Here is a 17,933-nt window from a genome sequence, read left to right as displayed (position 1 = left end):
GCTTGTGCCTCATTCCTCCCTCCCGTCCTTCCACTTACCCCTCTCCAACCCTCCTTCCTGATGTCAAATAAAATACACGTATTTTCATGAACACAAACTCTGTTTATTGAACAACACTGGGGTGGGGGAATGAAACTCTGGTGAGACTGGGGAAAGGAGGCGGGAGAAGAGAGGAGAGAGGGTGGGAGAGGGGAGGGGGAAACCTGGGAGGAGGGAGCTGGAAGGGGGAAGCAACAGGAACAAGGTGGAGGGGAAGCTCAGGGCTCAGGGTTGGTGGTCTTGCTGGGCCAACTGTCTCCCAGCACTGCGGGTGTGGGGGCCTCAGCCCCCAGGTGGATGGGGAGGGGATGGAGAGTGGGAAGGGTGTGGAGGGAGAAGCATGAGGAGGAAAAGAAGTGGGAGAAGGACTGGTAGCTGGGGAGGCAGCAGGCGCTGGAGCGGCAGGAAGCAGCATGCTCTGTACCAGGGTCTGCAGGTGCTGGCAGATGGCACGGCTCTGGACAAGCTGCTCCCACCGGAGCTGCAGGTCTTCTTGCACCCAGTGCTGGAAGGTGCGCTGCAGGGCTCATAGTGCCCCCAGGTGCTGCTGTTGGTACCCCTCCACTGCACTGGTGGTCCTGCGGAGCCCTCGGGTGCGGAAGCATGTCCTGGATGGTGTGGTGTGCCCTGCACGCACAACTGGTGCAGCTGTGGAGAAACAAGAGCAGTGGTCAGTTATAGAATCATAGAATCATAGAATAATAGGACTGGAAGGGACCTCGAGAGGTCATCGAGTCCAGCCCCCCGCCCTCAAGGCAGGATCAAGCTCCGTCTACACCATCCCTGACAGATGTCTATCTAACCTGTTCTTAAATATCTCCAGAGAGGGAGATTCCACCACCTCCCTTGGCAATTTATTCCAATATTTGATCACCCTGACAGTTAGGAATTTTTTCCTAATGTCCAATCTAAACCTCCCCTGCTGCACTTTAAGCCCATTACTCCTTGTCCTGTCCTCAGAAACCAAGAGGAACAAATTTTCTCCTTCCTCCTTGTGACACCCTTTTAGATATTTGAAAACCGCTATCATGTCCCCCCTTAATCTTCTTTTTTCCAAACTAAACAAGCCCAGTTCATGAAGCCTGGCTTCATAGGTCATGTTCTCTAAACCTTTAATCATTCTTGTCGCTCTTCTCTGTACCCTTTCCAATTTCCCCACATCTTTCTTGAAATGTGGCGCCCAGAACTGGACACAGTACTCCAGCTGAGGCCTAACTAGTGCAGAGTAGAGCGGCAGAATGACTTCACGAGTTTTGCTTACAACACACCTGTTGATACAACCTAGAATCATATTTGCTTTTTTTGCAACAGCATCACACTGTTGGCTCATATTCAACTTGTGGTCCACTATGACCCCTAGATCCCTTTCCGCCATGCTCCTTCCTAGACAGTCGCTTCCCATCTTGTATGTATGGAACTGATTGTTCCTTCCTAAGTGGAGCACTTTGCATTTCTCTTTATTAAACCTCATCCTGTTTACCTCTGACCATTTCTCTAACTTGCTAAGGTCATTTTGAATTATGTCCCTATCCTCCAAAGAAGTTGCAACCCCACCCAGTTTGGTATCATCTGCAAACTTATCCTTGGGGACACAGTAGGAGAAGCCCAGCCCCCCTCTGCAAGGTGAAGATGACCATTCCCTGCACCATCAGAGCCGATGTGCTTGCAAAGAGACCATGTTTGGAATGTCCTGCAATCCCTGAGACCGCATCCATGCCCCCGTGCTGTATATAATGTGGGTGGGATGAAGGGGAGATGTCCCCTGCCTCTGTGTAGAGTGGCTTTGCGAAGGGAGGGCATCCTGCTGTGTCTCACCCCGGAGTCAGGAGAATGTCATGCCTCTTCACACACGCATGTGTCTAACAGGGTAAGGCCCCTGTGTGGCAGCCAGCTGGGGCCAAATGCCGTGAAGTGGCATGGCACATGCTCACACATGCATAGATTTCTGCATGATCCATGGACAGCAAGGCCCACGCACGCAGTCCCTGGTTTCCATCCCACTCTCTCTCCCCCCACCCTCCACATAAGGGGACAGTGATGGCACTCACCTGTTGTTGCCTCCCTGGCCTCGGATGACACCGGCAACAGGTCCGCTGGGGCGGCTCGGAGGTCCTGGTTGCTCAGCACATTCTGTCTGGTCTGCTGAGGCTCCAGGTTCTCTTCCTCCTCCTCCTAGATGCCCTGGTAAGGGCCGTTTGCCCCAGAATTGATGACCATCTGTGGGACACGAACCATCCCGCCCCCGAGGACATGGTCCAGGGTGTTGAAATAGGGGCAGCTTGGTGTGTGTGCCCATGGTTGGGAGTTGCCCCCTGTGGCCCTGGCATATGCCTGCCGAAGCTCTTTTATTTTCATCCACACCTGCTCCTGGGTGCAGATGTGGCTTTTGCTGGCCATGCTGGCAGCTATCCTGCCATAGACAGCTGCATTCCTCCATCTAGTGTGGAGATCATGGACGTTGGAGGAGTCCCCCAAAACCTGAATGAGGTCCATAATCTCCGCACTAGACCAGGAAGGCGCCCGCCTTTTCTGGACCCTTGCAGACTCCTGGGAACTGGCAGACTGCTACTGGAGAGTGGTGGAGGGCTGGCTGCTGGTGGCTTGCTGGCTCATATTGGGGCCACTGGGTCAGGGGCAGGACAGACTGTTTGTTGAGCTGGCAGGTTTGGAGCTGGCACAGGCACTGTGGCCAGACTCTACCCCTTTAAGGGCTCAGAGGAGGGGGGAAGGGAGAGGAGTTTTCTTAGTTGATGCCAGAGTGGCCAGCAGGGCACCCTGGGAAGGGCTGGAGGCCCCTATTTCGAAATAAGCATCTATACAGCACTTATTTCGAAATAGCAATTTTGAAATTGGCGTTATTCCTCGTGGAATGAGGTTTTCCAAATTCAAAATAATCCCTCCGCTATTTTAAATTAATTTCAAAATAGCGGTTGGCTTTTGTAGATGCTAGTAAAGTTATTTCGAAATAACTTTGCTGTGTAGACATACCCTAACAGATAAGAATTTATGAGGTTACTCAACTATTCATGAGTGGGCAGGCCTGACCTAGGCAAGCAGGCTTTAAAAGCCAGAGGCAGAGCGACCAGGGGAGCGAAGTGGACAGGAGCTGCAGACAGGAGAGTTTAAGAGAGAGTTTGACAGAGAGAGGCCTACGATGGTCAGGAGACCCACATCTGTGCCAGCATTGCTTCTGTCTTCTCCACCTGTGCCTGCAGCCAGACAGAGCGCCTGAACATGGATGCCTCTACCCAAATCCTGGTGTAGTTTTGCAGGGACTGTGGCTTACAATTCCCACTTACTGATATACAAGCTGGGGAGAGCATCCATTGCGAAAGGTGCCTGCTGATGGAATCCCTCAGGCAGCAGGTAGGAGAGCTACAGGAGGAGGTGGCTAGGTTGAGGAGCATCCAAATACATGAGCAATTCCTGGACCGTGTACATGAGGAGACACCTGAGTTAGCTGTCCCAATACACAGGACTGCGGACACACCACTAGTGGAGGAGGAGACGGCTCAGGGTGACACTGGCAGCTGGTTACTTCTGGCAGCAGGCAGTGCCCCACCCCTGCTCCGAACCCTCCTGCCGTGGTACTAGGAAACCGTTATGCTCTTCTTGATACAGGAGATAAGGAATCACCTTCTACAATGGAGGAAGCAAGGCCTCGTACCCCCAAGGCTTGGAGGTCTGCTGCCACCACTGCGAATAGGAAACGTAGGGTAGTGGTGGTCGGAGACTCTCTTCTGAGGGGCACGGAGGCGCCCATCTGTCGCCCGGACATTTCATCTCGGGAGGTATGCTGTCTGCCGGGGGCCCATATCCGAGATGTTACGGAGGCATTATCGAGGATTATCCGGCCCTCTGACTACTACCCCATGCTACTCATCCATATGGGCACAAATGATACTGCGAGGTGTGACATTGAGCAGATCAAGAGCGACTACAGGGTTCTGGGAGTACGGGTGAAGGAGTCTGGAGCACAGGTGATATTCTCTTTGATCCTTCCTGACAAAGGTAGGGGCCCGGGCAGAGACAGGTGTGTCCTGGAGGTAAATGCCTCGCTCGGAAGATGGTATCTCCAGGAGGGCTTTGGCTTCCTTGACCACGGGATGCTATTCCAAGAAGGACTGCTAGGCAGAGATGGCGTTCACCTTTCGAGCAGGGGGAAGACCCTATTTGGACACAGACTGGCTAACCTAGTGAGGAGGGCTTTAAATTAGGTTAAATGGGGACAGGTGAGCAAAGCCCACAGGTAAGTGGAGAACATGGAGACCTGGGAGATGGGTTGGAGCGTGGGCTATAATGGCAGAGAAAAAGGCGGGTCAGGGAAAAACTGGGAGGCAAGATCAAATCAGTATCTTAGATGCCTATATACAAATGTGAGAAGTATGGGTAATAAGCAGGAAGAACTGGAAGTGCTAATAAATAAATACAACTATGACATTGTTGGCTTCACAGAAACTTGGTGGGATAATACACATGATTGGAATGTTGGTATGGAAGGATACAGCTTGCTCAGGAAGGATAGACAGGGAAAAGAGGAAAGAGGTGTTTTATATATTAAAAATGTACACACTTGGATGGAGGTGGAGATGGACATAGGAGGCGGAAGTGTTGAGAGTCTCTGAGTTAGGCTAAAAGGGGTAAAAAACAAGGGTGATGTCATGCTAGGAGTCTACTACAGGCCACCTACCCAGGTGGAAGAAGTGGATGAGGCTTTTTTTAAACAACTAACAAAATCATCCAAAGCCCAAGATTTGGTGGTGATGGGGGATTTCAACTATCCAGATATATGCTGGGAAAATAACACAGTGGGGCACAGACTTTCCAATAAGTTCTTGGACTGCATTGGAGACAACTTTTTATTTCAGAAGGTTGAAAAAGCTACCAGAGGGAAAGCTGTTCTAGATTTGATTTTAACAAATAGGGAGGAATTGGTTGAGAATTTGAAATGGAAGGCAGCTTGGGGAAAGTGATCATGAAATCATAGAGTTCACAATTCTAAGGAAGGGTAGAAGGGAGAACAGCAAAATAGAGACAATGGATTTCAGGAAGGCGGCTTTTGGTAAGCTCAGAGAGCTGATAGGTAAGGTCCCATGGGAATCAAGACTAAGGGGAAAAACAACTGAGGAGAGTTGGCAGTCTTTCAAAGGGACATTATTAAGGGCCCAAAAGCAAGCTATTCCGCTGTATAGGGAAGATATAACATATGGCAAAAGACCGCCTTAGCTTAACCATGAGATCTTGCATGATCTAAAAATAAAAAAGGAGTCATATAAAAAATGGAAACTAGGACTAATTACAAAGGATTAATATAGGCAAACAGCACAGGAATGCAGGGGCAAGATTAGAAAGGCAAAGGCATAAAATTAGCTTAAACTAGCTACGGGAATAAAGGGAAACAAGAAGACATTTTATAAATACATTAGAATCAAGAGGAAGACCAAGGACAGAGTAAGCCCACTGCTCAGTGAGGAGGGTGAAACAGTAATAGGAAACTTGGAAATGGCAGAGATGCTTAATGACTTTTTTGTTTCGGTCTTCACCGAGAAGTCTGAAGGAATGCCTAACATAGTGAATGTTAGCGGGAAGGGGGTAGGTTTAGAAGATAAAATAAAAAAAGAACAAGTTAAAAATTACCTAGAAAAGTTAGATGCCTGAAAGTCACCAGGGCCTGATGAAATGCATCCTAGAATACTCAAGGAGCTGATAGAGGAGGTATCTGAGCCTCTAACTATCATCTTTGGAAAATCATGGGGGACAGGAGAGATTCCAGAAGACTGGAAAAGGGCAAATATAGTGCCCATCTATAAAAAAGGAAACAAGAACAACCCAGGAAACTACAGACCAGTTAGTTTAATTTCTGTGCTAGCGAAGATAATGGAGCAAGTAATTAAGGAAATAACCTGCAAATACTTGGAAGGTAGTAAGGTGATAGGGAACAGCCAGCATGGATTTGTAAAAACAAATCATGTCAAACCAATCTGATAGCTTTCTTTGATAGGATATTGAGTCTTGTAGATAAAGGAGAAGTGGTGGATGTGGTATACCTAAACTTTAGTAAGGCATTTGATACGGTCTTGCATGATATTCGTATCAATAAACTAGGCAAATACAACTTAGATGGGGCTACTATAAGGTGGGTGCATAACTGGCTGGAGAGTAGTTATTAACGGTTCTCAATCCTGCTGGAAAGATATAACAAGTGAAGTTCTGCAGGGGTCTGTTTTGGGACTGGCTCTGTTCAATATCTTCATCAACGATTTAGATATTGGCATAGAAAGTACGCTTATTAAGTTTGCAGATGACACCAAGCTGGGAGGAGTTGCGACTGCTTTGGAGGATAGGGTCATAATTCAAAATGATCTGGACAAATTGGAGAAATGGTCTGAGGTAAACAGGATGAAGTATAATAAAGACAAATGTAAAGTGCTCCATTTAGGAACAATCAGTTTCACACATACAGAATGGGAAGGGACTGTCTAGGAAGAAGCATGGCAGAAAGGGATCTAGGGGTTATAACAGACCACAAGCTAAATTTGAGTCAACAGTGTGATGCTGTTGCAAAAAAAGCCAACATGATTCTGGGTTTCATTAACAGGTGTGTTGTGAGCAAGACACAAGGGCTATGTCTACACTTGCGGGTTCTTGCACCAGAAATATGCAAATGAGGCTAAGCGTGGAATAACGCCAAGCCTCATTTGCATATCTAATGAGCCGCCATTTTGTGGAAGAGGCTCTTGTGCCAGAAGGAGCTGTCTACACTGCCCCTTCTTGCGCAAGAAAAACACTCTTGCGCAATGCCGTTATTCCTGAAAATAATCAGCCTAGCGGCATTGCACAGGAGGGTTTTTCACAGAATGGCCATCAGAGCATGCGTGCTTTTTCTGATAGGGGTTTCTTGCGCAAAAACCCCTTCAGAGCCTCCATACCTGACTTTTTGCTCAAGAGCTGTAGCGCAAAAAGGAGTTATTCCTCATGGGGAGAGGAATAACTCTAGCAGCAAAAGCCCTCTTTTCTGTCAATTTTCTTGTGCAAATGTGCAGGAGATCTTGGACCTCATTGAGTCATGGGGAGAGGAACCCATTCTCTCAGAGCTCCAAAACAGCAAAAGAAATGCTAATATCTATGCTAAGACAGCATAGGGTTTGGTGGAGGAAGGATTCTCCAGGCACTCCTAGGAGTGCCATATTAAAATAAGCAAAATGCAGAACTATGTAGCACTTTAAAGACTAACTAGATGGTTTATTAGATGATGAGCTTTTGTGGGCCAGACCCACTTCCTCAGATCAAATAGTGGAGGAAAATAGTCACAACCATATATACCAAAGGATACAATTAAAAAAATGAACACATATGAAAAGGATAAATCACATTTCAGAACAGAAGGCAGACGCGGGGGGGAAGGGAGGAAGGAAGGTAAGTGTCTGTGAGCTAATGGTATTAGAGGTGATAATTGGGGAAGCTATCTTTGTAATGGGTAAGGTAGTTTGGGTCTTTGTTCAATCCCCCCCGGAGAGTGTCGAATTTTAGCATGAATGACAGTTCAGAGTTTTCCCTTTCAAGTGCAGATGTAAAAGGTCTTTGTAGCAGAATGCAGGTAGATAAGTCGTTGAGACAGTGTCCTTTCTGGTTGAAATGGCAAGAAATTGTTTTTTCTTTACAAACACACATTTTTCTTTACAAAGAAAAAACAATTTCTTGCCATTTCAACCAGAAAGGACACTGTCTCAACGACTTATCTACCTGCATTCTGCTACAAAGACCTTTTACATCTGCACTTGAAAGGGAATCCTCTGAACTGTCATTAATGCTAAAATTCGACACTCTCCGGGGGGGAGGGAGATTGAACAAAGACCCCAACTACCTTAACCATTACAAAGATAGCTTCCCCAATTATCACCTCTAATACTTACAGCTGCCATCAGGCGCCACGTGCCTGGCTCCCGCAGCGCTGGCCTGCCTGCATCCCCGTGGTGCCCTTTCCCCACGGCCACAGGGCCCTACACAGCCTGGCGCACGCGCCACCAGTGACACCCGGGCTGGACTGGGCCACGTTTGCACCCTGTGCCCCAGGGGCGGGCCTGTGCACCCTAAGGGGGTGGTCCCGCTCCCCATGGGCCACACACCTTTGCCCGGGGCACCAGAATGCCTCAAGCCGGCCCTAGATGGAGCACCCGGCGGTGAGCCTGGAGTGAACCCTGCCCCAATGCAGAACAATGTCTCTCCTCACTCAGTTCCATAGGCTTTGCCCCCAAGGGCCAGAGGACACAGTGAGAGGAACATAAAGGCAGCTTCAAATAACCTCCAGGGCTTCGGGAGGCAAAACCTTCTTGTGTTTCTGAGCCATCCTCCCCCAGGTCCCACCAGGTACTTCTTTTCTGGCCCTGCTGCCTTCCCTACATAAAAATGTATGATCTCTGCACATCAGTCTCTTTATTGCTTGCATTGCAGAGGTGGGGTGGGGGATTACATGCAAACACACTGAATGCAGGGGCACCACATTGAGAGCAACATGCATGACTCTCAAAACTGGCCATTCATAAAACTTCCTTTCAAAGTCTCTCTGATTTGTACTGCCCTCATGGTGTCCTTATTGGTCTGGTGTCTGGCTGCTCAAAGTCTCTGGGTGGGCTCTCTGGCTAAGCTCCCCATCCTGAGCGCTCTGGCTCATCCTCCCCATCCCATTTCCCCATTACTCTCACAAATATGGAGCATACAACAGGCTGCCATCACAAAGGGAATGTTGAGTTTGCTGAGGTCCAACCTAGTCAGTAGACTCCTAGTCCTTTCCTTTGAACGCCCAAAAATACATTCAGCCACCATTCTGCACTTGCTCAGCACCTGCTCCTTAATGGGATCCAGGCTGCCTGTGTACAGCTTCATGAGCCATGGGAGCAAAGGGTAGGCTGGGTTACCAAGAATCACTATTGGCATTTCCACTTCTCCGATTCTAATTTTCTTGTCTCGGAAAAAAGTTCCAGCGTGCATCTTTCTGAAGAGGCAGAAGTTCCTAAAGATGCATGTGTCATGCACCTTTCCAACCATCCCACACTGATGTCAGTGAAACCACCATGTGATCCACCAGTACCTGCAGCACCATAAGAAGTACCCCTTGTGTTTATGTACTTCTTGGCAAAGTGATCCAGGGCCACAATGGGGATGTGTATTCCGTCTATCACCCCACAACAGTTAGGTAACCCAATCGCAGCAAATCCCTCCACTATGGTATCCATGTTTCCCAGAGTCACTACATTCTATAGGGCTACGTCTACACTGGCCCCTTTTCCGGAAGGGGCATGTTAATTTCAACTATCGTAGTAGGGAAATCCGCGGGGGATTTAAATATCCCCCACGGCATTTAAATAAAAATGTCTGCCGCTTTTTTCCAGCTTTTAGAAAAGCCGGAAAAGAGCGTCTACACTGGCCCCGATCCTCCGGAAAAAGCGCCCTTTTCCGGAGGCTCTTATTCCTACTTCAAAGTGCCAAAGGGGGGGGGTGTCGCGTCCCCTGCGCCCCCCTGACGAGGGTTCTCCCCCTGGAGGCTTCCCCTGGGGTCGGGGCCCCCCTACCTTCGGAGCGGGCGGGGCGGCTCTTCCGCCGACGCCCTCTTCCCTCTCCGCGAGGAGGTGGGCTTCCATCAGCGTCACGGCCTCGTTGAGTGTTGCGGGCTGGTTCCGGCGGACCCATCTTTGCCCGTCCCTCGGTAAAATGTGGATGAACTGCTCCATCACCACCATTTCCGATACCTGGCTGCCTGTCTTGTGCTCGGGCTCTAGCCATCGGTTGGCCCACTCTTTTAGTCGCTGGGCTACCGCCCGAGGCCGGTCGCCCCCTCTGAACACTTCCTGCCGAAACTTCTGCCTGCAAGTCTCGGGGGAGTGCCCCACCTGATCTAGAATCGCCTCGCGGACCTTCGGGTAATTCAAGGCGTCCGCTACTGCCAGGCTGCGGTAGGCGAGTTGGGCGGGTCCGCTTAAGTAGGGGGCCAACAGTGTCGTCCATTGGTCCGGCGGCCACCGGGCAGCCGTCGCCACCCTTTCAAAAGTCGTTAAAAATGCTTCTGGGTCGTCCTGAGGTCCCAACTTCGTCAGGCGCAGGGGTAGGTTGGGTCCTTCGCCCGATGTCCCCGGTGCTCCGACCGGGGTTCCCCATCGCCTCTCCACTGTCTGCCGCCACCGCTCCTGCTGGGCTGCTAATTCTTGGATCAGCAGCCTCTGATGTTCCTGGAACTGCGTGGTCAGCTGTTGGACTAATTGGGCCTGTTGCTCTTGCTGGACCTGGCGTTGCTGCTGTTGGTTCTCGCTGAACCATTCGAGGAATGGTCGGGGCTCCATCGGGTCGCCCGTTCCTTCTTCGCCCCCCGCGGGTTCTGTCGGCCGGTTGGCCTGTTCACGTTCGTCTACGGGGAGGGAACTACCTCGATGCCCACATTCTCCACCAGTGTGGCGGGTTTTAAGGGTGCGAGCTCCGCACCCCCAAATCCCCCGGGCTAAGCCAGCGGGGTGGGGTGGGGCTCCGCGAACCCACCGCCTTCCAAATGCCCAGTTACCCCGCCCTCCGGGGTTCACGGGCGAGTCTGGCCCCGGGTGCGATCACCCCTCGCCCCGAGTAGGGCCGAGGGGGCTCGGCAGACCCGGACCTGTAACTTCCCGGGCGGCCCCCGGCCGGGGGCCCGACCGGGGCTCTTGAGCCATCCCTCTACTCTTTGCCCCCTTGCCTTGTTGCCCCTCTCCGCGGGGAAGGGGAGGGGTGTTGTGTGCGACCGTCGCCGCCTTTTGGGTCTACGCTGAGGTCGGGGCGTGGGGGAGTGGGGGACCCGGGCCCGCCCTCACCACCGGGTCCCAGCCCGAGGCCCTAAGTGAGATGGGTGCTTTAAAGCGCTCCCCTCACAGCAGGCGGGGCAGCCGCCCGAAACTCGCCTGCCCACGGGCGCCAGAACGGCCCCGCCTCGGACTCCTTCCACTCCCGCTGCGCCGACCCCCCGGGCCGGTGCAGAGCCAAGTCACTTACCCCGTCGTAGGTGCCGGGTTCGTCCCAGGGCGAGCCTCCAGTTGCCGGGATCGTCTCCCTTGGTCGCCCGGAAAGCCGGGTGCTTGGGGTGCCGGGAAGCCAGGGTGGCTGCCCGCTCGCTTCCCCTTGCCTGAGCGTCCCGGCGCCCCTATTATGGGCGCGGACGGGTGACGTCAGGGGCGTCAGCCCCACCCCCTCCAGGGGGTCCCCGCGCTGCTCCGGCCGAAGCGTGCCCGCGGCTTCCGCCCGGGGCGCGAACCGGGGCGCCCGCGCCGGACGCCTCCCAGGCCCCCGGGGTTTCCCCCGTCTCCTCTGGCGCGCGCCCGCCCCCGCCTTTGGCCGCTGCTGAGCCGGCGGCGCCGCGCCGAGCGGCTTCTGGCCGTCCCTGGCCGCCGCTTTCCGCCAGGGAGGAGGGGCCTCCCCCGTTCCTAGTGCGGACCCTGCTGGGTCCGTCACACAGCCACTGCCAATTGTCTCATGCCTGCAGGGGTCCCACCAGTCTGTGCTTGTCTGATGGCACCAGAACTGACATTCCACTGTGTCCAGAGGATCAAATGTCAGTTGCATTTCCAATTCGCTCAATGCAAGGGGTTGCCTGGACAGTGTGCCCAGGGGAGCCCGAGATGGAGGAGATTCCTCCTTGTCTTCTTCCTGGTGTGCTGTGCTTACACTCTTGAAAGATTGCACCATTAGGCACACCAAGGTAGATCTCAACATCACAATGCTTTCATGCAAAACAAGATCCATGAAGGGGGCCATCCTCATGCTGCTATGGCATATTCTCAGGTAACCAGGACCAAAAGGGGCAAGAAAAGACTGTTTCCTGTTGATCTCAAGGAAGAGGTCTGAGTAGATGAGTGCATTATGGTTATGGGATGCTGGTGACATGAACCCATAACCACACACTGAACAGTTTTGTCCTAGGGTGCCCTTGGAGCATAACCGAGACTGCAAAGTGGCACTGGCACTGTGGCATAGCTACCAACATTGCATCACTCTCAAAGTCTATGGCAGTCTCCCTACTGGAGACATACTTCTTTGCACTACATTGAATTCTTGCACACAGTGGGGACATAGATCTTTGAATTTGCAAAATCAGATGACCAGAAATAGACCCGGATATGAAAAGGCCTAAGTTCCTTTTCCACCTCCTATCAGAATGACTGCAGCCCTCTTATCTGCTTTCACTTTCCCTACATTCTTCCTTGTCTCAGTTTTAACTCCTTCCTGGTTAAACTCTACATTTCTTTTCTCTCTGTTTTTTCCCCCCCGTTAAAAAAACCCAACTTCTCTTCTTTCCCCTCTGCAGGCAGGCAGATTCTGAAGAGTCAGGCATTAGACTGGGACTATTCTCATTTTTATTCAACTCAGCCTCGCTGACATGCCTGGCTCCCCAGGTTTCAAGCACGGTCAGATTTGCAAGCTCTCAGTCCCTGGGACAGACAAGCACTGGCAGTGTGTTCATGGCCTGGGGAGACATGCGTTACACACAAGTGAGGTTGCTTTTCAAGTTCCCTCTTACAGCAGCAGTAGCAAACCTAAGCCTCAGAGCTTGGCAGGGAGGAAAAAAAAACCTTAGACCCAGAGCAGCACTAGGGCACCACCTGCTGTCCCAATACAACATAACATATTTCCAGCCAGACAAAACTGGTTCCCAGCTTCAGCCTGCCTGCACCGTTGGCACAAGTTTGTTATTCTTGCAGTCCTCCTTATTGCTTCCACGCTGAGAACGCCACTCTTTGGCACCGATGGCACTCCGGCCGGGAGGGGGCAAATTTTAGTAATATACCTGCTGGCTCGGCTCCTTCTCTCTCCAGTGATACAGAGGAGGAAGGAGAAATAAGAGTGGGATCATTTCAGCATTCCTTTCCTACATCTGGACCCCTCAGTCACAGGTTGTAGGTGGGTAAAGCAACACCCACAATGGGTGCCACCTTCTATGGCTTTCCCACTGCAGCGAGCATACTGGGACCCTGGGCATTATGCAGAGCCCAGAACACCCAGCCATTCAACCCAGCCAGATCCAGAATGTGGCGACCGCCTCTGCCATCTGCTCCAGGCTCCCAAGCATTGCTGCAGGTGCAAGCTGCTGAACTTGCAGACAGACCAGAGGGTGACACCCTCCCAGCTACTCATCCATCTCCTCCCACATCAGAAGGTTTTAAATCCTTTCAGGATTTGTTTAAAAGAGTAGCAAAGATAGCACTTACTATTAATGCTGCCATCACGGACCCAGCAAAAACCATATGGCTGAATCCAGCCTTAGCTCCACCTTCTTGTAAGTGATCAGGCAAGAAGTATTACATGCAGATAAAGGAGCTGAGTTTTTGTTTACTTACCTTACTGCAAACTTGTTGATAGCAGAGGTGGTTAATCAACATCAAACCAAAACCACTCCCTATGATAAAGTTTAGAAATGCCTAGACCTCTTTGCCAAGAAAGCCTCACACACCCTAAAGCAGTCGTTCCCAGCCTTTTTGATACCAGGGACTGGCAAACACATTCGCAAATTTGTAGAGGGCCCGTGAAATTTTATTTGCGTATTTTCATATTCATTGTGTAAAAAATGACTATACAAATAAAATGTTACCGGTCCACCAAAAGCCCCAGCCTCCAGAGTCCCCCAGTGCTAGCCCTAACCCCTAGAGCCTTGCACTCATCCACTACCCCCAGTGCTATACACTGACCCCAGAATCCACTGCACCCAACCCCCCAGTGCCAGCCTCCCACCCTAAAATCCCCCCAGTGCCAGCTCCTACCCCTTAGAGCCCCCACCACCAGACATCCAGTGCCAGACTCCTGTTTCCAGAGCCCCACTGCACCCTACACCCTCAGGGCCTCCCCCCAGTGCCAGCCCCCAAACGTTAGCCCCATCCCCATAGCTCTCCCAATACTAGCCCTGCACCAAGGGGCTCTAAGGCTGCCCTGCCAGGCTCTGCGCAGCCCTCCTGCCACACAGTAAAGGGCTCCCAGTATGGGCAGCCTCACTGCAGCCCGGCTCTAGCCATGGCAGATGGGGCCATCCGCAGCGTCATTCACTGTGGACGAGTGAGAGGAGAACTTTTAGTGCCCACACAGGCATGCACCTTCCAGGGAATGGATCTCCCTAGTGGGCAGGGCTCATTAACAGCTGGGGGTGTGGGCCTAGGGTTGCCAGGTGTCTGGTATTCTACCGGACAGTCCGGTATTTGTGCTCTCTGTCCAGTAAAAAAAACCCCAGAAAATACCGGACATGTGCGATGTCCAGTATTTTCTGATTTTTCTGGCTGCACACAGGACAGAAACCTGGCACGGGCGGGGGGAGCGGCTGGAAGGCGAGGCCATGATCAGCACTAGGAACCTGTGATTGCGCAGAAGCCAGGCTCCCAGCGCCGATCGCGGCCCCTTCTCCCAGCCTGGGAGTCCCAGCTAGGAGGCGGGGCCATGATCACCACTCAGGGGGGGCGTGGCTGGAAGTCCAATTACAAGCTCCCAGCACCGATCGTGGCCCCGCCTCCCAGGTTGTTTCCCCTTCTTCAGCCCCCCGGGCACGGCCGCGTGGAAGTGGGGCCGCTACAGGGACCCGCAGCACAGCTGAGAGCTGGGGCGGGTCAGTTCCGGAGCCAGGTGCAGGGCGGGGCTGACGAACTTCCGGTCCTGGGCACTGTGGGAAGGTAGACTGGGCGGCGGAAATGTCTTCCTCGTCAAATGGGAAGTCCCGTTTCTATACACCTTCCCCCTACTCCTTTGTTGAGTTGCATCCTACACAAAATCAGACTACTCAAATTCAGGATCCAAGTAAACATGGTTCTCATATCTGACCCAGATGTCTGTCACATCACGAACCCTTCCCCTCTGGCCTCATCTATTGACACAAGATACAGGTCACCTCTGTCACCCCAACATTCCTAAGCTTCATCCCAAGCATGGCTAATCCTGGAATGACATAACTCGAAAGAAGTACAGGCAGTCCCCGGGTTACGTACAAGATAGGGACTAGAGGTTTGTTCTTAAGTTGAATTTGTATGTAAGTCGGAACTGGCTCCAGATTCAGCCGCTGCTGCTGAAACTGACCAGGGGCTGACTACAGGAAGCTGGAGGCAGAATTGCTCTGCCCCCAGCTTCCTGGAATCAGCCACTGATCAGTTTCAACAGCGGCTGAATCTCGAGCCTGGGACAGAACAGCTGGGCTGCCAGGTAGGTCCCTGCAGGACCAACCCGGCTGCACCCCAGCTGCTCTACCCCAGGGTCCACAACAAAAGCCTGCCTGCTGGGGGGGGGGGGCGCACTAGCTGTGCCCCCCCCCAGCAGACCAGGGACACGGGGAGCAATGCCACAGCGGCGGCGGGGACCGTCTCCAGCAGACCAGGGACACCGGGAGCAAAGCCGCAGCGCGGCGGAGTCCCGCACCTCCCCGGCTTTGCCAGAGACGGTCCCCAGAGACGGTCCCCAGCAGACCAGGGGCACCCGGAGCAGCTTTTCTCACCCCGGAGGTCATAAAAGATTCTCCATTTAGTGTCAAGACAAGGAAATCACTCCACAGTTGACCCCATTACCCAATATCCTTTATTACATATTGACACTAAAAAAAAATCAAGTCTCTTGCCTAGCTCAATCAGAGTGCACTTATCAGCCATCACCAGCTTTCATACTGGGTGGATGGATTCATTGTCTTCACCCATCCACTGACTAAGCGCTTTCTCAAGGGTATTGAGAACACTCATCCCACATGAAGGAACCTGAACCTTATGTGGGACCTTATCTTTTTTCTCCATGCCTTCATGGGCAAACCTTCTGAACCACTAGCGATCTGCTCATTAGTACACTCATCCATGAAAGTCGCCTTTTTAGTAGTGATCACATTAGGACGAATAGTGAGAGAACTGGCTGCTCTAATGGCATGCCCACACCCTAAATTCACACCCAAGGTTATCTCCCTCTTCCATCTTAATAAACCCATTGACTTACCTGTATTGTTTCCTAAGCCACATGCTGACAAGGGAAGTTTCCCATCACACACCACACGTCCACAGTGCACTGGAGTTCTAGGTAGAGAGAACAAAAACAATCAGAAAATCTTCCAGGCTATCCATATCTACAACAGAGCAATCCAGAAGCCAAACTATTTCCAAACAGAGACTTTCTAAATGGATCTCTAATTGCATCAAGCTATGTTACCAAAACTACAATTTGCAAGTTCCATGTGGACTTCATATGCACTCCACTAGAGCTATGTTCACATCTGCAGCTTTTCTCAGACATGAAGCCATCATTGACATTTGTAAAGCAGCAACATGGGCATTGCCCCATACTTTTACCAAACATTATGCCCTGGAACAACAGTCAGCTGCAGATTCTCACTTTGGGCTATTGGTGCTTTCCACTGTACAAACATTAACTCCAAAGCCCCTCCTGTCCACCGAAGGGCACTACTCTTCAGTCACCTAAAATGGAGAACTCACAGAGACACTCCTTGAAGAAGAAGAGAAGGTTACTTACCTTGTGCAGTAATTGAAGTTCTTCAAGATGGAATACCCATCCACCTCCCCTCTATTTCAGGGAGGCCCACTGGCAGGGGAGGGCAAAGGGGACAATTGCCTCAGGTCCCTGTGATTCAAAGGGTCCCAACCCCTATACAATTTCTATTGGAGCACTGCCATGGCTCTCCACACGGCTCTTAGGGCTGCTTGAGGAGGCAAATGTGCCACACAGCACACTCCGGGCAGTCCACCCCTTCTGCCCTCAGCCCCACCCCTTTTGGGAGCATGGAGCCAAGCTACACTCCCCCCAACCTTGCCCAGGGGCCTGCTGTGCCTGTCAGCTTTGGAGTTTGATTTGATCCTCGGGGATAGAGAAGGAACTGAATTAGGGTTGACTGTTCCTCCATAGTAGCCTCTTAAAGATACATGAGATGGCTGATGCACATGCATGGCCAATCAGGGCACTGCTACCAAAAGTTTCCAACAAGAAATGCATGGCACTAAAACACCTAAAGTGGAGCACTCACAGGGACAACAATCTCCAAGAACCTCAGTTACTGCACAAGGTGCATAACCTTCTTTTCCAAGGATACATAACCTTGCTGGTAAAAAAAAAAACAGTTGCAAAATTCAATTACCATCTGGTTAAGAAGATGGCCTGGATTCATTGCAGTAGCTGTCCAGTAAACGTTCTTTCCTTTTATATTGCATTTAAAACAGCTTGAAGATAAATTTATTACTGGAGTTCACCAGAATGGCTGCTCAATAGTTTCGGCAACTAGATCTTACAAAAAAGATAATGTGTACACAGTACAAAAATCAACACCTGTAGTATGGGTGGGTAAATACATTTAGGGTCAGATGAAGCTCATGGTCAGCAGTGAATATGCAGCCACGCAAAAGAAAGAGATGCAATGCACAGCTGATGGCTGCCATTCTGCTTTCTGTGATGATGCAACAGGGTTGGTGTGGTTGCCATATTTAGGAAGAACATTAAGAATTCAGGAATGGGAGGAAGATAAGAGGTCATCCTAAAGGACAAGGAGGAAAATCTATCTGATGCAGAGGAACATGCTAGGCTGGAAGGAAGAATCCATTAAAAAAGGACTGAAAAGTTTTAGGCGGGAATCTAAACTGTTTAGTTTAAATCCACTCTGGTCTTACAGGACAGCTGAAAAAAAGAGTTATGGATTATCTTCCTCTTAATTACATGTGTTTTCTTCTACTTATGTCCAATGTAGTATTATCTTTCTCTGTAGAAAGATCTTTAACTACGTAAAATACTAGTTTCAACAATAGTAGCGGTAGCATACAGAGCCATATATGCGCATCCTCCAATTCATATCATGTTTTGTCATGATGTTTGGCTTCCCCATATTTCCTTGGATATACACTATACATCCAAGTACACTTGTTGGATGAAAA

General features: G+C 51.0%; 1 long non-coding RNA gene across 1 annotated transcript in view; it reads right to left on the bottom strand.

Annotated features, from left to right (window-relative positions):
* The window catches only part of LOC142829825 (uncharacterized), an 80,232-nt gene that overhangs the window by 16,169 nt on the left and 46,130 nt on the right, over nt 1-17,933 (bottom strand). Inside the window, exon 3 of the long non-coding RNA XR_012904644.2 lies at nt 15,997-16,073. This is a non-coding gene — a long non-coding RNA (uncharacterized LOC142829825). The remainder of the gene's footprint in view (nt 1-15,996; nt 16,074-17,933) is intronic.

This window comes from Pelodiscus sinensis, chromosome 6 (genome assembly GCF_052426305.1).
Source record: "Pelodiscus sinensis isolate ZL-2025 chromosome 6, ASM5242630v1, whole genome shotgun sequence".
NCBI classification, from domain to species: Eukaryota; Metazoa; Chordata; order Testudines; family Trionychidae; genus Pelodiscus; species Pelodiscus sinensis.
This window is presented reverse-complemented; position numbering and strand designations above follow the sequence as displayed.